Here is a 24,081-nt window from a genome sequence, read left to right as displayed (position 1 = left end):
GCGGCGCCAAAAACTTGATGTGTAAATAAGAAGCACACAAAACACTTGCAAGTATACAAGGTCAAGATTTATAATATAGTGATGAGTGGGGGTTTGTCCACAGGGAGAGGAGCATACAAGAAGTCTTCCTAGCTAACAATGGTGACAATGCACTATGGCAGTGAGCAAAGCAAGGTAAATGGCATGAACCAAGGATGCAAGGTAAAGCAGTAAAGAAACAGCTAAGAAAACAGCAAGGTAAATCAGCAAAGAACCAAGGCTTGGAAGCCAAGGGCAAGGTGAGGATTGTGCACTGATTTCAATGCACAGAAGCTACAAAGTGCAAGAAAATAAGAGGCAAGAAAATTAACTGAGTTGAAAGCACACAGGACTGAAAATACAAATTACTGAGAAGGGATTGGTGGTTAAGCCAAGGCTTAGGATCCACCTTGTGTCCTAATCAAATGACATGTTTCTAGGTTGTGTTTGTTCCTAAGCATACATCTAGAAATGGAAGAATACCAAATTGCTCTCTAGTCTGCCCCTAGCATTGGCTGTCTTTTGACAGTACAGCCAATCACAGGTTCTATGAGCATTGGTATCTCCTATTTGCTCAATCAAAACATAGCAACAGGAGAACTATCCTAGCTTCTAGTCACATGACAGTGCACAAGGCTTCAACTGAGCCTTAGCTTAGTGCTATTTAGCTCATGCTAAACATGGATAAAGCAATAACATTCATCATATGTGATAATTCAAACACAACTAGCAACATTTGAGATAACTAAAAACATATGCAATTTTCAACTGTTAACTGATAAGCACTGAAATTGAAATTCATTAAAATTTTGTGGCAAATTCTCTACTGGCTAGTCCAGAGAGATACACAGTGTCTTTCACACACTCCACACAACACCAATTTATACCCAATTACCCATTTAGGGTTTTCCCCCAATTTTCCCCAAAATAGTGAAATCAGGTGAAATTGATTTACCTAATGTTGATGAGATACTCGCTCCATCTCGTCGACCCACTCTTCTTCTGCTTCTTCTCGTTCATCTCCTCCTCCAATTGCTGCTCTAACATCAACTTATATCCCCAATTTCTCACCTAGGGTTTCAGTGATGAGAGATGAGAAATTGAGGAGATTAGTTGATGAAAAAGAGGTAAAACATGATAGTGATGATGGGTTTAGGTGTGGTGGTGGTAGAGTGATTTGGGGAGAAGATAGTGGAGTGATTTGGGGGAAGGTAGTGGTGATGGAGACGGACATGGTGGTACTGTTGCAGAGAGGGGGGGGGAAGAAGATGGGTTCGATGGAGAAAGGGGAAGGGTGCGTTTGTTTGGGGTGTAGGTGCTCGGTCGCTAGGGTGTGAGGCGAGTGTATCGAGTTTGATGATCTGCGACGCTGAGCCGATGGATGAGAAGATGGCAGAACAATCTGACGGCGAGATGGAGTGAAGCTTGTAGCGACCGCTGGATTATATAATACAACAAAATCAACGACGCCAGATGGAGTTAGGTGTTGTAGTGTTAGGCGGAGATATCAAACTTCGATGTACAGCAAGGGAGCGACCGTCGGATGCTTCTGAGAACTGATCTGACGGCTGAAGACGCAAGCGGGTATGGATTTGGGTTTGGGAAATGAGTTTGGGCTTGGAAAACCTTGAGCCCACTTCTTCTTTAAGAACAACTTTCTTCTTCTTGAGCCCATTTCCAGCTTTTTGGACGTGCGCTCCATTCTTTGCTGCTTCCTTGCGTAATTTCTCCCGGCTTTTCACTACTTTTCTGCTCTTTTTGCTCCGCAAGTCATCCAGACTTTATTTATTACCTAAAAATGCAAAATTAAGTAAGAAAAATATTTATTCTTGAAAACAATGAAAATACAGAATATGGGATAAAATGTAGAATTAATGCATAAAAGATGAGTTAAATGCCAACAAAAAGGGATAAATATATACAATATTTGGCACTCATCAAACCACTCACTTCCTTGATGGGCAGAATTCCCACCAGTTTGAATAACCACATTCTGAGTTGTAGTTCCAGTTCCAGAAGCTCTTGAAAAGGTGTAATACTCGTTATAAAGTTTTTTCATATTTTCACGCACAGCTTCAACTTTACTTTCTAGTTCTCTTACATCAGGATACAACTTAGAGTAAGCAAAGCTTAGATACTGCAGTTTACATCTAGGATCTAACACAAGTGCCATAGCCAATATAGGACTCAGGTTTGTCCAATAACTGTCAAATTTTTGTTGCATCTCTTTTACCATGTCTCTAATGAATTCAATTTCATTTGTGCTTTCTTTTTTTAGTAACACCTGAACTTGACAGACTCCTTCAAAATATAGATTGGAAGTAGGATACTTACTACCAGAAAATAATGTTGTGAGATCATAAAACGTCTTGAGAAACTTTGTGACAACTTCAATTTGCTCCCATTCTTCATCCGTTGGACAGTGTTTATAATCTGGATCCACCTCCTTCAAATGAGAGAAAACAGCTCTATACGCAAGACAACTGTCTAACATGAGATAGGTTGAATTCCACCTGTATAAAACAACATTCAGTGAGTATATTATAAACATTAATATAATTCTCTAACTGTATAACAAAAGAAAAGCGGAAACCCACCTAGTTTTAACGTCTTGGCGAATACCCCTTCCTATTCCAGACATTCCTAAAGCATCAACAATGTCCAAGAATTTTTGTTTTCTTACTTGGGACTTTTTAAGGGACTTCACCGACTTTCTTATCTTGAGCACAGATGGATCAATCTTCACAATTCCATCTTTAACAATAAGATATAAGATGTGAGCACAACAACGAACATGAAAGTATTGTCCCTTGTTAAACAAGATCTTCTTTGCAATAAGTCTACTCTGCATAATTCTAGCACAAGCTCCAGTATTTGCTGCATTATCCAAGGTGATGTTGGATACTTTGTCTTCAATTCCCAAATCTTCTATCATTGAAAATAGCTTTGCAGAAAGGTTTTCACCTGGAAAGGTAAAAGTTAAACTCCCAATAAAGTAATTCACCTGTATGAGGTGGTGGAAGATCACAAGACTCAAGTAAAATATAAATATCACATGCACATAAAATAAAAGATCTCAAGACTCAAGTGCTTCACCTGTATGAGGTGGTGGAAGTTCACAAAAATTCACAAGATACTTCTTTAACTCCCAATTTTGATCAAGAAAGTGCACAGTTAAGGTTATATACCCTGTAGTCGTAACAGAAGTCCACATGTCTGATGTTAGACACATCCTACCTACAAGAATAAGTCATACACATCAACAAATATTATCATAATCAATTACTCAGTAACTTATACATAAAAGTATAAAACAAAAAATCAGCAAACTCTGGATCGTACCTGGAGCAAGTTTCAATATGTTTCGAATACCTTCTTTTCGTGTTTTATGTTTTTTGACAACATCAGCTTTCCCAGTGTTCCTTGATATTGGTTTAGCATCATCAGCACTTAGATAAGCACATATGTCCCTAAATTCTTTCCACTCCACCAACGAAAATGGGACATTTCTTGCAATGAGTAATGCTGACACGAGATCCCGAAATTTCATCTGATCAACTTTGCATACGCGAGAAGACAGCTGGCCAATCTTTGCAGATAAGATCATCTGCCCTATATCTTTAGACTGACGCTCAGGGCAGACATGCCTTCTCATAGACGAGGTTCCACCTTTTTGTCTATCATATTTATATGATGCATTACAAGCCTTACACACTCCATACTTTTTTCCATCTTTATTTTTTACGAGATTAAAAAAATCCCAAACATCAGATCTAAGTCTAGATTTCTTTTCAGTTGAAACAGGTTTAGGTGCACAAGCACAACCAACAGCTGCAGAGACATTCACAGAATCTACCATCTCAACATCATCATCGTCGCTACTCATAACATCATTAATATGATCTTGTTCTTGCAATTGTACACTTGACATCCTAGAATATGGAGCCACAAAGAATAGGTCAAAGACTCAAAGACTCAAAAATCAGTACATTACTTTACTTACTTGTAGGAAATAAAAGAAGCAGACTACAATAAGTTACATGCATTATGCCTAATGGTGATTGGTGATCATAAGGAACAAGCATTTAATTTCACAAACCCCTCACCCTCTTATATATCAATTAAAGAAAGCAAGTCAGAACATTTGAAATCAGTTAAAATGTAACATTTGAAAAACTTTCAACTTTCAACTTCACAACAACATGTCAACAACACCTGCTGTCTTAACATCAGCTCAATCTAAATTATACACAACCAGGCTAACTCTAATTTCATTTTCAACGAATCAAGAATGTGAAAAACACGATAGATCAAAATAAACCTGAATCACAAGATTTAAAAGAACCATACACAATTCCAAATTCCATTCCATATAAAGTATAAACTCAATTATTAGCTTGTCATTCATCATAATGTTATGCAGCTTGTCATTCATCATAATTCCTTTTTCGTAATGTTATGCAGCTTGTCATTCATCATAATTCCTGCACTAACTACTAGCTCAGTGTTTCAAAAGCAAAATGCAAAAGCAAAAATACAAAAACCCTTCATTTCTACTATGAGATATTTATAGATTTTGTAATATGATATATATAATGTACAAAGAGAAATCATATGTAAATTTCATTCATCATCTTCCACCAAGTTATACAAGTATACAACACTCCAAAAAAGAAAAAAAAGGTAGATGTGTGGACACTTACGCTGGTATAGTCGTGTTGTTTGCTGCGATAACCTCGGTGTTCCGCACTCCCTGACTGATCTACAGTTCCACACAGTCCTTTGAAGGGGATTCCAAGTTGTCCAAATAAGAACCAAAACCAGAATCAAGATTCTGAACAAACATACAATAAGTCAATAACCCAAGTTGTATCTCATGATTCTCAATTTCTCATCAAAATCAGATAACCCAATTAAAATTTAAAACCTAAATCAGTGAACAAGAAGAAGAAGATGATGAAATAGATCATGAGAAGAGAAGTAGAGAACTGAAGAACTGCCGCTGCAGAGGGAGGAAAGAACAGAAGAAGAAAAGAAAAAAATAGATTTTTTTAGGGTTTTTTCTTTTTATACCTAGGGCTAGGAGAGGAGACAGTGAGACACGTATAGATGGGAGGGGCACGTGTCATATGAATAGGAATTACGGGTTTACGGGTTTTACCCGCGGATACACAGGACGGGCCGGGTTTACCCGTTCTTGCACGGGCCGATATTTTCTCAACCCTAACCCGACTTATTTACAAATCAGCTGAGTCGGGTTTGGGTTTGTACGGGCCGGTCCGGATGAACCCGCGGGTTTTGGGCTTGATTGCCAGGTCTAATTAAGGCAACAACCCCTATGTTATTTTTTTTTTTCCTTTTCTTTTTTAATCATTTAAGACTCGCCCCTCAACTACTTTAGCACCTGATCACACCACTTACCGCTATAGACAACCCCTATGAGAATATTCAAGCAACATGCCTGTTCCGGCTGCAATGCAACATGCCTGAAGCCAGTGCAACATGGTGATGACATTGTACACGGGTTGGGAATGAATAAATGGAACTGGTTTAATTTTGTACGGGTTGGAAACGGTTAAATAGAATAGGCTTTTCCCGGTACTGGTTCCTATTTCGATAGAATAAGCCTTCATTCATGTCTGAGAATGAAAATTGTGGACAGGATTTGAACAAAGAGTCTGGTGTTCACAAAGATGCAATAAAGAAACCCTTATCAATCGATTAATAGAATTGTTGCTGGGAATGAGGAATTTCTGAATGAAGAATTGGATGCACTCTTTCGTATAATCAGGTACCCATTACAATATTCTAATCGATTTTATGAATGTATAATTGTTTTAGATTTTCTTTAAATCTGTAGAATTTGTATAAATTTTAAATCTGATTTCGTTACAATCTATGTCTGCTATTTTCTTTAGAATCTTATCAAGCAATCTAATTCATATGATAATTTTATGCATCATGAAATGTTGGATTGGTAGTGTGCTTGATTAGAGATAGAATCTTATTGTAATTTCCCTACTTCGATAGAATAAGCCCCTTCTCAAGTTCTGAAAATGAAATTTTTCTTATTCAATTGTTAACAACTGAAACTGTGGACAGGATCTGAACAAAGAGTTTGGGGTTCACAAATAATAGAATTTTAAATATTTTCTCTTGAATCTTATCAAGCAATCTAATTCATATGATAATTATATGCATCATGAAATGTTGGATTGGTAGTGTGTTTGATAAGATATAGAATCTTATTGTTATGAAAAATCAAGTAAACAACTAAAATTCAAGTACTAAGTACCAACTAAAATCCATAATGTTGTTTTGTTGTTAAATTCAAAATCCCAACTAACATCCATAATGCTGCATTGTTGTCATGATAACCTTGGCCTTCTCTTCAGTGCTGCTGGCTTTAGACCATTCTTGATAGAATGACTCTGCTTCCTCATTTATTTCTTTTCTTTATAGGTCTTCCAATCTGGAAACTGTCTTAGTAATAAATTCTGGTAGGCCTCATCTCTAGCAATGATTTGTTGCCGATGCCATTCGTGCCATGTGGTGGTGTGCACATCCTTCAGTCCTTCTGCTGTCATATCCAATGTTATTATGTCTTTCTCTTTGTGGATGTATTTGAACAAATATTTGATAGTCATACCCCTGCAGTTGCTAGATAATCAAGTCACCTGCATGATCTTTTTAACTGTGATACCAATTAAGATTATATATATAGAGGAAAAAAGAATGACACAAATTTCATTTCATAGAGGAAAAATGGTACCTTGTAGAAGAGGTTTTGTGAAATCTATATATCTTTATTGCTGATGAATGAGATGTTTATATAGTTTTTGTTTAGGGTTTGTATGGTTAAATCTACACTTATTTTATTTTATAGTTATCTTAAATATATACTTATCATATTTAAATCCATATAATAGTAAATATATTGATTTGGTCAAACTATATCTGCTAAGTAGATCACCCTTGATTTGGTCAGAAGTTATTGTTGGCAGTCTTCCAGGTTATCAATTTTCAGGTGTTAATTTAGGCTTGCCAGGTTACTCACTAAATTGTTTACTCACTACATAAAGTCAAGCCTAACTGATTATGTAGAAACTGATTGGTACTTGTACTGTAGCCATTTTGAAAAGAAGAAGAGAATTACTAACAGATTAAGTAGAAAGTCAAACAGAAAACTTTACCAAGTGCATTTAATGTTGTTAATGAACTAAAACATAGAACTAAAGCATAAAATTCAAAGGTTTTCAAATACGTCTTTATACACAACATTTTTGTGTATATCCTTCTGGCTCATTACCATTCTTTTAGATCAAAATTTTTAAACCTTGCCGCCTAGTTGTCCTTGAAACAGCCACATAAAGCTAGCCACGCGAGAACACATGATTGTCCAAGTATACACCTACATTTGGAAGACTCTGTCCGACTATCCCTGACTTTTATTTATTGTCATTGCATAACAAATTCTCACTGGAAACTGCCTCTGATGAAGAATAAATGGTAGACTTGTTCTGGGTGTAGTCATCACAATCCGTGGAATAAAAACTGTGTTTCCAACACCTGGACCGGTTAGTATCTCTGCTTCTATAACTGTTTCACCTAATTGGGTCACAATTAATCTTGTTCCATTGCATAGTCCTTCCACTTGGTCTAGATTCCGTAGAAGCATGATTGGTACTCCAAGTTTCAGTGTTAGTTTGTGGCTGGCAATCCCTTATTCCTCATGCTTGTTAAGAAATTCCTTGTCGTAAAAAACAATACTTGAGTGGTACTCTGATGATTCTGGCCCAATTGAATCTGCACTTAGATATGTATGTTCTTCACCTGGTATACATGTAAAACATGTCAATATATATTTTAACTGCAATAACCATTTATATTTTAAGTACCCATCAAAAGATTCGTATGCTGATAGCATTTATACTGAGAAGTTTAATATGTATATTAATTACCTGGTATAGATGCTAAGACATGCGAATTTATACTGTGAACACATTCATTTTTTGGCGCGAGTATACTCCGTTCAGCAAGGTACTCCCTATCAAGCCTCTTGTTCATAAAGTCTGGATACATGATGTCTACTATTTTATGAATGTGATTCTCTTTACATTCAATCAGTAAATCCGATGGAACCTTTATCCAATCCTTTTCTTTTGATCCGTCCAAGCTTATTGCTGGTAGTTCATCATTCCCAATATCAAGAATCCATTTCGCGAAGTCTGCGATTTCTTGTCTTTTGTCATGAGATGTATCTCCAGTGGTTAGACACATATTCTGTGTCAATTCAAAAACCTCAAAGTGTTTCCACAATTTTGACTTAATTATAGAAGCATTAACTATATCCTCTCTCGATCCTCCTTCTATAACAGGGAGAATTTGCCTGAAGTCACCTCCTAGTACCACCGTTTCTTTTTTCCAAATAAAACCTTACTGCCATATGTTTCCATCATCACATCAGCCAGTGCCCTTTGGACTGCTTCAAGTCCATTCCTGTTGATCATCGGTGCTTCATCCCATATGATTAAATCAACCTTGCACAATAATTCCGCAAGTTTTGACTTCTTAATCACATTGCAGCATGATATTTCATTTAGTCTCATTGGAATTTTGAACCTGGAATGAGCTGTACGACCACCTGGAAGTAGTAGTGACGCTATCCCTGAAGATGCAACCGCCAGAACAATTTTACCCTGTCCACGAAGTGAAGCATTTAGAGTTCTCCAAAGGTATGTCTTTCCCGTACCACCACTTCCATACACAAAAAAAAAGACGGCCATCATTTGCTTCAACGGAATTTGTAATCTGCCTAAACACCAGTTCTTGTTCCGTGTTCAATCCCTTTTTCAAATTCTCTGCCTCTTCCAGTAAACTGCCCATGTTGTAGTTCATTTCTTCATATATCAAGTTATTTTCTGGAATATTGATGTCAGACATGTCTGGGTATGGGATGTCTGAGAATTCATCTTCTTTTAAAGTCCGGTTATGTTTCCAGAAAATCTGCTCTATTTCCCTCGATGTACAGTTTTTCAAAAATTCTTCTGCCAAGTGCACAGCTTGATCTCCATATACTTTTTTGTTATTGTATTCAATGTCTTCGGCCAAAGTATGCCAATTATCGTCCCATAGTTTCTTAGGCTCGGCAACCTTGCAATTCAACATAAGTATGACAAAAAATTCTCGTAATCTTCTGCCACTATACGTTGTTGCTGCTTCTTGAATTGCAGTATGCCACTCACCATCATGTTCTAACAATCCAAGTGCCAAACACGCAGCATAGTCTCACTTAGAATTCCCAAATGTAATGAATTTAATATATACATGAAATATACCTCCTTTGACCTCTCCAAAATGCCTGGCTCCCACCAAATCAGACATTAATTGTTTCAATTTGATGTGAAATACGCGACTTACTATATCCGGCCTGTCACCAGGTTTCTGACCATCAATGAATTTTAGGGCTTCTGTGATTTCGTTCCATTTTGGATTGCATGTGAATGTAATAAATGGGTCTGGTGGACCTAACTCCCTTCATATTGCCACCGCATCCTGGTAATGCTGGATCATATACCGTGGGCCACCAGTGAAGCTTGATGGCAACTCACCCGTCCTGCGGTACCTGGTTCTGTGTCTCCAGCTGCTACTGCTTCTCTTATACCTTTATACATGTTGCAACGTAGTTCTTCTTGGTGGCCTCTTAACCAATTCAATCTGCTCTGCTCAATTGTAGCATATGCATCAACAACGAATCGGCCTCCACGGAGTAGGGTTTGTCCTTCATTATGCCTTTGTTGTATTCCCTCATAGTTACGTATTGCTTTTTCTTCTCGACACCTAATTCATCTTCTTTGTCAGCATTACTCTGTTTATTATATGGGATATTAGTATGAAATGAATCTTCACCGTAGGGAAACAAAATTGGATACTGCAATGCCATGTAACTGGGATGCAACTCACTTATATCTTTCAGCTTCCCATCTTTCTCACTAACAATAATATCCCTTTTTCCATCTGACTCTGGGTCATCAACTAAAAGCCCTGCAATTTCAGATGCAGTTGGCAGATCATATTTCCTTGCATCTCTACTTCGGGTACCAATAAGCCGTAGCTCAACTTTTCCTAGCTCATTCTACTTATATCTATCCCTCCACATCCTGAATTTCTTACACAACCAATTGTGCCTGTCCAACATTTGCTTCAACCCTGCTATCACATTATCATCCAATTTGCTTGTGGTTTTACTTTAGTACTCGTCGATGTCTTCCTTTTGTGGATCAGCTTGAGTATCTGCAGTCGTACCTGTCCCCAGTTTTTTCTTTTTCCTGGACAGAGCATTTTTCCTATGTTGTATCTCATTTTCATTATCTATCATGTACAGCTGGCAAAATGCAGGGAACTGATCGTCCAATGGCAATGAAGAACCAATCCAGTGATGATTTTGGCCATACATTGTAAATCCCCACGGAGCTTTGCCATCGTTCTGATTTTTCGCCATCTTGGCCCCGTTTGAGGTAAATGCAAACATAGAATTGTAAGCCCTAATGTTGATTATGAATTTAGATGATCGGGAACCACCACCTGAATATCTTTGTAGATCTTTTAAAAAATCTGGTGCTTCTCGCAGAAGAGGGAGTTTAACAGTTCCCTTCAAACAACAAAGTCCAAACTCTGGAGGCTTATTCTTCTGGCTTTTGTTGGTCCTCTCTTCATCCCACATCATTGCTTGACTTGAGGGCATACTGCAGTTGGACCCCCGACATCATGCTTTGCCAGCTCCATACCTGGTCAATATTATAGAAGATTCAGTACAACGGTAAGGTTCGATTAGAAATTGAATCCATGCTACTTTACAGTTTAAGCATGCTTAACTTACATGTATATGAGAACTCTTCTTCTGATTCATAACCTTCATGAATTACCTCATTTTTGTCACCCACTTTATGGCCTAATGTTCAAAACAAAATTATGCACATTAACACGTAAAACAATATATTAAAGAAGAGTCTGACTGTACCATATACAAAAGAACAGGCAAAACATGTTTCCATCCATGTAACTTGCAGCAAAGGTTTTTGCTCGTTTATTTGCAGTCACCGATTCGTCTTCTGCTGATGCTGGTAATAATTTGGATTTAAAAGTATCAACACATGGTATCTTGTTGTATTTAAGACCTAGGTTTGGTATAATGGGATTCATTTGTTTTACCTTTTCTTTTTTTAGAATTCGGTGATCGCCTTAGCAATTTTTTCTTGTGTGTTCGACATCGTTGGATCATATATGCTTTCTGTATGGCTTTCTTTGTGGCAGCATGCTTTGTTGTTTTCCTGGTAGTATCTGTATTAAAAGCAACATTCAGAATTGAGACCATTTTTGTTTCTATTAAAGCATTGAATAAGCATTGAATAGCCATTTTTGTTTCTAGTGTTTTTTGTCACAGTGATGCCTGTTGATTGAATAACCATGGATCTGTAATAAATAAATAAAAACCATTGTTAGCAGCATTTGCTATACGGATTGCAGCATCAATAGCAGGTTGATTCATTTTACTGTTTCTCTTTTTCTTCTGGGTTCTGTCTAATGCAAGATTTGATATGGCTTTGGTAATGTTTTTAGTTTTTTTTTTTTTGTCAATCTGAGCACTGTGTTGAAGTCTTCTAGTTATCAACTGCATATGGAATGGATCACGGAGCAAAATAGAAAGCCTTAATCTCCTAGCAAGTCTTGTGTCTTCCTTACCGAAGATTGGTAGTTCGGCAGGAAGAACCATGGCTTTGTGGTGAAGAAAATATGGCAGGGATTTGTTGCAGAAGAAGAACCCTAACGTGTTAATCTAGATTTGGTTGTTTACCGCAATTGGATAAGTATGGTAAAAAAAGTTGACTTCGATTTGGTTTTTTACCGCAATTGTTTGACGCTGTGAGATTGCTCACGGCTGTGTACAACACTTAACGGATGTTAATAAAGTACAATTAAGTTTTTGGTGTAAACCAAGTGTAAGATATTAATTAGATGTAAATACTCACATAGGTTTTGTATACCTACGTTTTCCCTAACGGCGTTATTGACGGCAAGTTAAATATAGGGTGTAAATAAAGTGTAATCAGTTTTTTATGTTAAAACCCAAAAGAGTTCCGCCATTTGTCCTCTCCAGAATTGTTCTATGTGAAATTTTTTATCTAATTTAATTTGGGGGTGTCATACTCACCGTGCAACGTGGGAACTCGTATGATTTAGTGTCAAAGGAGGGGAGATTGGAAAGAGACTTTTTTGGTATCTTTTTCGGTATAATCATAAATATCATATTCGTACGTTTCATTATTTCAAAAATAAATTTTCTTCATGCCGGAAGGACATGTACTGTTGTACACCATTTGTTTTGCCTTTCCTATCATTTTTTTTGTTGTATGGTAAGAATGGTGTCACCAACAACAACACCATTAGAAGAATTCATTAAATACCAAATCCCTGCAAATTTATGGGGGATCGATGGCCTTCCTATTCTATGAATCTACGTTTTTTTTGCTATACAAGTCCTTGGATGATGACTCTCTAAGTTGCAGTACTCAAAGAGATGGGTCCTAGAATACAGGAAACTCTTTTTGTTGGTAGTTTAATTTTCTTTTTTATCTTCGAAACCAATTAGCAAGAAAATGGAAGAGAAAAATGTGAAAATGATCTTCTTGATGGTGATAGTAATGTTGGGAATGTTTGCTGCTGAAACTGAAGCATTCAACGGCAAGTGCTACTTTAAATGTATGGTTGCATGCGGCATAAGGCATCCTAGCGGGGCGGGGAAGGTTAATTGTCCACTTAAATGTTTCAAAAGATGCATATTCCGTGGGGTTTCTTTGGATAATGTTTCTAATGAGTACTGCAAGTTTGGTTGTGCTGTATCTAAATGCATCAACAAAAGCACTCCTCAAGATCCACGTGAATACGAAGTTGAATACTGCGTTAACTCTTGTTGTGATAATAATTGTATCAACTAAATAACAATTTACTGTATTTTTACTGCAGAATGAATAAACCATATATCGGGCTAAAATAAAATCACATGCATGCGTTGTTCCTTGATCAAATTTTTCTTGATTTTTTTTTATTTTTTTTATTTTTTTTTACGGCCTGTGGGTGTTTTATTGGACTTATAAGACCTTCACCTTGGTACTATTGCAGAAAAGACTTCCTACCCGATGAGAAGTGGCCTTGTTAAAAGCTAGTCAAGCAGGATAGCTGTAACATATGAACTAAGAATTTCCTCTCCAACTTCATTGTTTTAGATGCAAAAGAGAATCTGCACCTGTTGGGAAAATTGGCACCCCAGCGCAGCGGAATCACAGGATCACAAAGGGCAATTGGTCATTTGAACCAAATATGTGATAAATAATACTCCCTCTGTTCCATTTTAGATGATGTTTTTGGATTTTTCACACAGATTAAGAAATGTAGAGAGATGTGAAGATTTTTCATTTATACCTTTGAGAAAAGTCTTCAAACATTAATTGCTATTAGTGCATTTAAAAATAAACTAATAGTTCCAAGACAAAATATAAGGGTGTTATTGGTAGTTTTGTGGAAAAATATGAAAACTTTCAAGTATTGTGAAACAAAAAAATAACCCTAAAACATCATCTAAAATGGAACGGAAGGAGTAAGAGAGAGACAGAAGATAAACAAACACACAACCACAACACAAGATATACGTGGTATAAAATGGAACGGAAGGAGTAAGAGAGAGACAGAAGATAAACAAACACACAACCACAACACAAGATATACGTGGTTCACCTTTACAGGCTACATCCACGACCAACACTACTAGAAAAAGTTCCATTAAATCAAAGACCATTACAAGCTCTTTTCGCAACCCAAACCAAGAACAAAGAGTTAACAAGACATACCCGAGAGCACCATCGAAGAAACCATAGAAACCAATTCTCTAACCATTCCTCGAACCAGCCTCGTGTCTTCTCTTTTACACCGTCTTCAACGTTACTAATAGCAGAGGAGAAACATGGAAACACTAGAAACTTGATCTAGGGAAAAGCCCCAAACCCTAAACACTAGAACACCAAAATCCTCTCTACAAGTTTTTCGTTTTTTTTCTAGGTTCTCTATTAGGATATTTATATACACATAGGTAAGATTAGGATTTCATAACTTAGCTAATAAGTCCCTAAATTTTGGGATTAAGAAACCAATTAAGAGTTATCAAAACTCTTAATCAACGACTGATTTTGGGTGAATACCAAAATCACTTCACCGACCCAACAAGTTTGAGTTATCCCAAACTCAACTTGACCGAACTATATCTCCTAGGATCTAGAATACACGGTTTTGGAGTTCCACACAATTTGGACTCTCACAAACCGTGTCCTATAATCTAGCATCCAACAATTCTCCACCTCGGATTATGCATTCATGCATGAGATCCTTCGTCTTCCAACGTCGATTGCGCCATAGGCTGCCTACGTATCCTCTCCAAGGAATCAAACCGACTGTAGTTCACTTTTGAAGCTCACACCAGAACTTCCACTTCATAGAACCATCTCGTTCGACCAAAACACCATGACGCTGATAAAAAATCTTCAAAGCCATCTTCTTCACGAAGAACACTTGTGAAACTGGCCACGTCTCACAAACACCGTGAAAATCTTTAATCACCATCAACGAATCCTAGCACAGATTCCACCATTGATCACCAAGAGAACCATCCAGAAGAATCACGCTAGCTCCACCTAACCAGTAAGCTAACAACATATTGAACTCTAATCCAGAAAGAAAGAATTAACTTCAATATCATACTCCAGCACATGTCGTGATTACCGTGTATCTGAAACAAACCATCAGACACCTCCATTGTGATTAACAGGCTTCAACCTTTGAGCGATTCCCAAAACCATCACCAATCTGACATACTTTTTACCACCATCACACCCAACATACTCGCTCAGAATATATACCGTGTGAATGCCCATATTACCGTGGTACATGCTTCTGAGATCGGGCACATTCTTGATATTACGTGCAAGCCATGAAGAATACTTTAACATAGACTTAAGAACATAAATCTATAACATCTCGCGCATAACTTCGAAGCGTTGCTGGACTTGCATCTACATGAGACCTCACATCCCCATCCTTTCTTCAAAACTTTGTAACCCATTCTTTATAGTGTATGATTACTAACACTCTTCAAGAAGTAAATATGAATTCCACCTCATTCGGCCTTATTCTGCATCCCATACTACATCATAAGACCAGAACGAAAAACATAAACTTCTTCCAAGTTGAACCTCTCTGATTCGTAAATCACATCACAAATCCATCTTTGTGTAAACACCGTCTGAAACATTATCTTCAAAACATTTTCTCCACCCGAACAATAAACTATCATTTAATTTCAGGTTAATCACACCAGCCCGTCCTTGCCCTGATACCAATTGTTGGGAAAATTGGCACCCTAGCGCAGCAGAATCACAGGATCACAAAGGACAATTGGCGATTTGAACCAAATATGGGATAAATAATAAGAGAGAGACATAAGATAAACAAACAAACAACCACAACATAAGATATACGTGGTTCACCTTTACAGGCTACATCCACGGCCAACCACTACACCAAAACAGACATTTTGTTACACTTATATGTGTGACTTCTTATTTACTGTCACACATATAAGTGTAATAAATATAGTGTTTTTCTTTTGTTACATATTTGTGGTCACACTAATAAGTGTGACTTTAATTAATTTAAATCACACTAAAAAATATGTCAAATCTCTAGCATATATTAGTGTAACAAAATTATGCAGTAATTAAGAAAAAAAAAAGATTTATTTTTATTCCTCCACCCTGTTTTGGATACGTACACTGACTTTCCAAAATCCACAAAAAAACATGTCCATAATTCTGAAAAGAACCCAAAATTTTTAATAGCAATTAAATTAATAAAAAAATGTGTTTCAACATCAACTAGTTCAAGTTTCAAAAATTGGAAACCAATAAGAGTTAAGATTGTGCACTGTAATATTAATTAGTGCAGTTTAGACCACTATTTCGTTACAATAACCTGACTATCAATATCTTAATAATGAAGTAGTCCATCATTGACTATAATTAGACAGATGCTTGTGTTGTTTCCTTTTACGGCTTAGCAAAGCAAATCAATTAAATCTCCATATATGATTTAGGAGGTGGTGCAGCAGAGGGCGATGTAGATGCATGTACTAATGAAGGTCTTCCTGCACATAGCACACATGTATAACTATACGAGTATAATATACTACCTCCGTCCCACTATTAGTTGACATAGGAAGTATTAATATGAGAACACATCAAGACCAATGTTACATCAAATGAGAATCAAGTTTCTTGCCAGAAAACCAACTTGAGCCTAAGTCACATTGCAACCACTCTTTTCACAAGCACAGATCCTCCTTCGCTATAAGTGTGCCCATCGTTTGGGATCCTTTATCGTTATAATGCTGATAATGTTCTCAATTATTTGATTATTAATTTACGGGTTGTAACATCACAGTCACTACAACAAAAAAAATAAAAATAGGATACAAGCCATAGCACAAGACAAGAGCAGCTAACCTCTGCTGCCTGCGAGTTATATGAACTCTAAAATTGAAAGCAAAGAGTTCATACCAATCACACGCGGTGCTTGTAAACAGTAAAAATGACCGTGCAATTATCTTAGATCAGATCCTCCTTTGCTGTAAATGTGCCCATTACTTGAGGTCCATTGTCATTATACTGCTGATAATGTTCCCGAGTAAGTTACAGATCGTGAAATCACCTTCAAAACAACAACAAAAAAGAAATGAAATACAAGTAAAACAACAACTTACAATTTTAAGGGAAAGAGAAGAAATTACCAGGAGAACAAAACTTATCATTCTTTACTTGCTCGATTCTCATTAGCTCGATTCTCGTTATCCAAATTGAAGACATTGAGAATCTGAAACGACCTAACATCAATACAAAGGATTGATATATTGCTGCAATTATATGAAGAAATAAGACAACTTTAACCAAATTTTTAATACCAACAAAAAAATTCTACTTGTAAGCAACTGTTAGTGTCTGCTTATTTGCATGATAGAAGTACGTCATTTTGGTTTCATTTTTCTTAGGTTTAACTCTTGCATGATTTCCAAAAGTGCCTGTTGAACAAATGAAAAAAAGAAGTGAATTTAGCAAAGAGAGGAAGTCAGATGCACAACTAAAGCAAGCACAATTAAAATTGTAATAGAAACCCCTAAAATCAAATCTATAGAAACCCCTACAATCAAATCTAACATGAGATGATATTTATTATTCATAACTTTTTTCAGAGAACAAGGCAGAAGAACAGTGAAGGATATTCAAAAACACGAGAACAACACGAATCTTACAACAAATAGGTTTCAAGAAAAACAGTGATTTTTGAAATACCTAATCTCTTACTGATAATATTCATAATCTCTTGCTTTGATTCTTTTTGTGTTAATTTCACGGTCGACTTTGAATACGACAGAGACAACATAGAAAATAAAAGAAAATCAACAATTTTTCTAGAGGAGCTTTCACGGTAGAGGAGAAGTCCTTTTACTTTCAGCGTTTTTCTTAGTTTGGTTTTTAGGTTTTGATAATAACTGAATAAGGAAATGTAGTTACTCATAGATAAGGGAGAATCCACTACAAAATCGTGAGTGGCTTATATTTTGGCGGTATTTTATTGGCTCGAGCGGGAAAATTATTTTTCTAAATTAATTTGTTTTGTTTTTACATAATAATATTTGAATTGTTACACTTTTCAGCCTGACATAGTTAATAAAACAAAAAATAAAATAAAATTTGGATATATTGTTACACTTTTGGACAATGTCACACAAATTTGTGTAACCACCACTTTCACACTTATTAGTGTAACAATTAAGTGTTACAAATTACTCAATTTGGTGTACCCGAAAAACTTCCATTCTATCAAAGACCATTACATGTTCTTTCCGCACCCCAAAACAAGAACAAAGAGTTAACAAGACATACCCGAGAGCACCATCGAAGAAACCATAAAAACCAATTCTCTAACCATTCCTCGAACCAGCCTCGTGTCTTCTCTTTTAAAATAAATTAGACGTTTAATTTGTGATAAATTTGAGTAACATTTGATTATTTGTTGGATTCAGGACATCACCGGCCGATTCGGTTAGTATCATCCCATCGGTGCAAAATCCCCTCTGTTAGCATGCAAAATAATTTGATAAATTTTTAAATGACATACGATCTTTACTGATGGAGTATGGGTTTCAACGTCGTAAGCAGTAGATCGTGAAGGTAAATTACCGAGGAAGTACAAAGAAGAAGAATAAGCTGAGCATCAAAGAAAATGTCACCACCATTAGAATGGGATAGATGATACCAAAAGTTCAGCCTTAGTTGTTTAAGAAGGTAACAATGATTTTAACTAAGGTTTCTTTGATCCTTAGATTACTTTTCAAACATTTGTTGTATCTCTCAAGTGCTTTCTCTGCACTTTTTTTCTTGAATGAATTTCCTTTTACACAAAAAATGAAACTAATGTTCCAGGTTGGCGTGTGGAACCTATGTTGCCAGAACATGGTCACAGGTTCATGTTCAAACTTTATTTCATCTCTATCACAAGTTAACGAAATCCAGAGAAGCTGATTGAAGCAATTGACGGAAATGTGCTTGGTATCGTTTAGTGTCATTCCGGTCTCCACTTTATGTTGTCTTTTTGACGTATAAAGCAAAGAATAAGCAGTTTGCAATGGTATCGGTTAGTGTCACCATGATTCTTTTTTCTTTTTCTATTGGAAGTGTTTTTCTCATTGTAAGATAGCGATTGGAGATGTTTACTCCGGAAATGAATCGACGGAGTAATAGTTCTTTTGATCAAATTAATGCTGCAGAAGCTGCTATTCTAGAAGCCACTTTTACAGAAGATGAAGTTTATTCATCTATAAAGGATTTGGGTAATGACAAAGCACCTGGTCCAGATGGGTACCCAATTTTATTCTTCTTTAATTGTTGGAAGTTCTTGAAACAAGATTTAATGGCAGTGGTACATGAGTTTTGTACAAGTGGTAGCATAGATACAAGACATAATTCTACTTTTATTTCCTTGATTCCTAAAAGAGACTGCATTGAAACTGTTAAAGATTGTAGGCCTATTTGTTTGCTCACTAGTGTTTACAAAATTATATCCAAGGTTCTTTCTAATAGATTATCTTTGGTTATGGAAAAACTTATATCACCAGTTCAATGTGCATACATTCAGGGGAGACAAATCATCGATGGAACACTTATAGCTAATGAGATGGTGGATTCAAGACTTAGCTCAGGTGTACCTGGTTTAATCTGCAAAATTGACTTAGAGAAGGCTTTTGACAGAGTTAGTTGGGTTTTTCTGGAAAATATGTTGCATAGGATGGGTTTTGGTAATCTATGGTGCAAATGGTTGAGGTTTTGTTACTCAACAGCCTCTTTCTCTGTTATCATTAATGGATCTTCTTTTGGCAACTTCAGTAGTTCAAGGGGGGTTAGACAGGGAGATCCGCTATCTCCATTGCTTTTCAACATTGCGATGGAAGGTTTCTCAAGATATTTAGATAGAGTTGCAGCAATGGGTCAGTTCAGTGGTTTTTCAAATGTTCATAATGAAATTGTGATTAATCATCTACATTATGCAGATGACACAATCTTTTTTCTAAATAACTCAAGAGATGAACTCCATAATTTGTTCTCTTCCTTGAAGTGTTTCGAATTGATCGCAGGCTTGAAGATTAATACAGCAAAAACTAGACTTATTTCTATTGGTGATTGTCAAGATTTACCTTCTTGGGCTTTGGAGCTTGGATGCATTACTGATAAGCTTCCTTTTATTTATTTGGGTTTGCCTTTAGGTGCGAAGGCTAATTCAAAAGCTATTTGGGATCCAGTTATCACAAAATTTGATGTCAGACTTTCTCATTTGAGTAAAATTTCGTTGTCTAAAGGAGGTAAGCTTACAATCTTAAAATCTATCCTCTCTTCTCTTCCTCTTTACTATTTCTCTCTTTTCAAAGCTCCGGTTTCTATTATCAACCAACTGGAAAAGAAAATGAGGAATTTTTTATGGGGTAATTCAAAAATATCTCATTTGGTACACTGGAATTTGGTGATGGATGACAAAAGTAGAGGAGGTCTGGGGGTTTTAAACCTAAGACAAATGAATCTTGCTTTACTAGCTAAATGGATTTGGAGATTTGGGGTGGAAAAGGAACAACTCTGGTGTAAGATTATTACTGAGAAACATGGTGCCGTGTCTTCTCATTGGTTACCTGGTGGAGTTGCATATTCTTGCGGGATTTCATGTTGGAAAGTTATCGTGGAAACAAGTCACTTGGTAAATTCTTTCGTTTCAATTACAATTCATTCCAGAGGTAGAGCTTACTTCTGGTATGATAAATGGAATGGAGATGACCCATTAAATATTGTTTCCCTAACTTGTTCAGGATATCTAAAGATAAATACTCTACTGTGGCTTCTCATATTTCTAATGGGAGTTGGGTGTTTGATTTCAAAAGAAGATTATGGGATAATGAAGTTAATCAGTTTGCTTCTTTTTTGCTCAGAATTGGGTCTTCTCCTCCTATTCTAGATAACCTCACAGACACAAGAAGATGGTCTTTGGGAAACAAAGGAGTCTTTTCTGTTAAGACTCTATATTCTAAGTTAATACAGTCTGACGGTATTGATAATTTTCCTTTTAGGTTCGTCTGGAATAACAAAATTCCACCAAAAGTATGTTTTCTCGTTTGGTGTGATGTGCATGGGAAGCTCAATACCAAAGATATGCTGTTGCGTAAGGGAATGACTCTGGAAATGGGCTGCATTATGTGTGGAGATGCTGTAGAAACAGCAAGTCATCTTCTTCTTCACTGTAAAGTGGCTTACAAGCTGTGGTTAAACTTAATTCCTTCGGGATGGTGTTGGATTTCTCCACAGTCTTTGTTTCATTTAGCTAAGGGTTGGCATCAGATGTTCTTAAATCATAATGTGGAGTGCTGGAATTTGATTCCTGCTGCTATAGTATGGGTGATTTGGGGAGAAAGGAACGCACGTACTTTCGAAAATAAGCACATCTTCAAAACAGATTTTGATTTAATCATCGAAGCTAAATCTCTGATTATTGCTTGGGCTACAGTTTTTGGGCATCATAATATCTCGACAGAGGACAATTGGGATGCAATTATTTCCTAATTCCTTTTCTTTTTCTGTTTTATTTTTATTTCTCTGCTACTTCTTGTAGCTCTGTTGTAATTTCTTCTGTAAATTCTTTCTTTCAATAAAATCTATCTCTTCCAATCAAAAAAAAAAAAAAAAGTTCTTTTGGAACTGCTTCAATTATTAATGCTTCATTTGTCTACTATACTTTTCCGTTAGATTTTGAAGACATGTGTGAGAAACCAGATTTTAGTTGTTTAACTCGCTTAGATTTTGATTTGGAACACTAATATAATTATCTCTCTTACATAAAAGTCTTTTTCAAATTCAAATATTTTTTCCGTATCGTTTTATTTGTATTTCTTAATGTCACGGTTGTCGCGCGCAATTAGGAAGGAAGATGAAAAACTGATGAAATCATCCGATATAAGGGAAATTTGTGTACGGTTAGTTACATGTATATGGATCATATTTCACAGTGGCTGTTTATGTAGATATTGAATGGAAAAATCAATGACATACTACGTTAGGGAAAAAAAAAGGTTTTGACATGCGGTGGATGAGAAACGTTCCCATCAAAATTGTCTAATGGCTAAAGATTGCTTTCTAGAACAGTAGGCACTTCCGCACTAACATCATCAAAATATTATACAGTACCTGATGAAATCTACATAAATCAGATACAACATGGAAAAATATATAGTTATATCATCGCAGAAAAAAAAAAGTGAAAGTAAGCATGAGAGTTTTGAAGATTACAAGAATCTTCAAAAGCAAAAGAAAGAAAAAGTTCATACCCTAGGACATAACCCGTGCATTTGCACGGGTATAAAGGACCTTGTTAGTATATATTTCCATTTATCCAAGTATTCCGAGACGTAAACTGTTACTTGAAAGGTTTGCTCTCTTTATTCTTTTTATGCTAGCTGATTGTTTACATGTTCTGCATGATTGAAAGTTCATATATGGCAGCATCTTCCAACGAGACGCTAGCCTTCCTATGGGGGCATCTTTCTTTGTTGGATGGTGCGGATATTATGGCCTATGGGTGTTTACTAGACTTGGGAAGACCTTCACCTTGGTATGATTGCAGAAAACACTCCTGCCCGGTTAGATGTGGCCTTGTTAACACATAACTGCAAGATAATTTTTTATTTGTGGCATATATATTCATATATATTCATAACTGCAACACTTCACCATTTGTTTTGAAAATTGAAAATGGTCTTATTAACTTGTATACATGTTAAGGTTCATTAAAACAATTATTTGCATTGGAAACAAGATTTGTTTGTTTTATTGCACTGAAAACAATGATTCTTTGCATCACAAAATTGGTTAAAAAGACCAAAATCAACAATTCCTGGGTGAAAAAGACTTGTACATTTTGATACTGTTTAAATGGACAAAAATTAAAAAGATATTGTTCAAATGGACAAAAATATAAAAATAACCAGGATGTAACCAGTTTCATCCTACCCATTTTCAAATATTTTTTCTTATTTTAATTTATATCAGGATGCATCCAGTTTCATCCTTACTATTTTTTAAATTTAAGCCGCGGTGAATCCAGTTCCATATTTGCTATTTTTTTTGTCCATTTCACCCATACTAATTTTTACTCGTCCATTTGAACCATGATTTAAATTTTTTTGGACAAATGACCCATTTTCCGTCTTTGCATTGGGAAAAAGGATTGTTGTTTTATATGCAAGAAAAATCAATTTCTAGTAGAATAAGAAAAAAAACACAATTTCCAGTGAAATAAAATAACTTTTTATTAAACCTTAATATGTTTAGGGGTATACAAGTTAACAAAAGCCTTTTTTTTAAACGGATTTAAAATTGAGATATTAGGATTTGTACAAAACTTTTGTATCCTTGAGCATATAAGGATTATCCTTCTGTGGCTTCCCAATTACAACACCATTACCAAAATTCATTAAATACCAAATCCCTGATAATAAATATATGGCAGATGGCCTGATAATAAGTTAGAACCTACATCGTTTTTTGCTATTTAAGTCTTTGGATGATGATTCTCTAAGTTGCAGTATTCAAAGAGATAGCTCGAGGAATACAGGAAACCATTCTGTTGGAAGTCTAATTTCTTTTTTATCTTCGAAACCAATTATCAATAAAATGGCAGAGAAAAATGTGAATATGATTTTCTTGTTGGTGTTAGTAATGTTGGGAATGTTTGCTGCAGAAACTGAAGCATTCAACGGCAAGTGCTACTTTCAATGTATGATCGGATGCGCCGCAAGACGCCCCGGCAGGAGGGCATTTATATGTCCTGTTATCTGTTTGCCAAAATGTATTTTCCGTAGGGTTTCATTGGATAAAGCTTCTAATGATTACTGTAAGATTGGTTGTGCTATGTCTAATTGCATCAAGAACAGCACTCCTCAAGATCCGCGTGAACACGAAGTTGAGCATTGCGTTAATTCTTATTGTGAAAATAAGTGTGTGAACTAAATGACAATTTATTGTATTTTCATTTCAGGATGAATAAACCATGTTAAGGTTAAAATAAATCACCTGCGTTGTTTCTTAATCAATTTATCTTGATTTTTTTTGTTATTTTGATTTGGAATCAGGATATGATCACATTGGTGTTATGTTAGGTTTATTATAAAAGGAAAACTGAATAATAAATAAGAGAAGAGAAGATAGTAGTATGTTGTGCATGCTTGTTCTTTAGTGCTCCTTGTGTCTGTTTTTGTTTTTTCTATTTTATTTTCATTTGACTTAAAATAATCTTTAGTTTCGGTATTTTCTCAATAATTTCTCAAATGTGCTCAGGAATCTTTTTATAATTATAAAATCTTAAAAATAT

The 24,081-nt window shown here is 35.9% G+C and overlaps 1 long non-coding RNA gene across 4 annotated transcripts; it reads left to right on the top strand.

Moving 5' to 3' along the window:
* Positions 1-5,647: 5,647 nt before the first annotated feature.
* Positions 5,648-12,011, top strand: LOC113283714. 4 transcript variants are annotated; one of them, XR_003327586.1, is made up of 4 exons: positions 5,648-5,809; positions 10,403-10,535; positions 10,649-10,837; positions 11,447-12,011. It is a non-coding gene; the product is annotated as an uncharacterized LOC113283714 (long non-coding RNA). The 4 variants fall into 4 exon arrangements; XR_003327588.1 differs by having other exon boundaries at positions 10,649-11,556; positions 11,683-12,011; XR_003327587.1 differs by having other exon boundaries at positions 10,649-11,556; positions 11,675-12,011.
* The last annotated feature ends 12,070 nt before the right edge of the window (positions 12,012-24,081 follow it).

The sequence above is a fragment of the Papaver somniferum genome, chromosome 5 (genome assembly GCF_003573695.1).
Source record: "Papaver somniferum cultivar HN1 chromosome 5, ASM357369v1, whole genome shotgun sequence".
Classification (NCBI taxonomy): domain Eukaryota; kingdom Viridiplantae; phylum Streptophyta; class Magnoliopsida; order Ranunculales; family Papaveraceae; genus Papaver; species Papaver somniferum.
The sequence above is the reverse complement of the archived record's forward strand: the minus strand, read 5'-3'. Positions and strand labels throughout refer to the sequence as shown.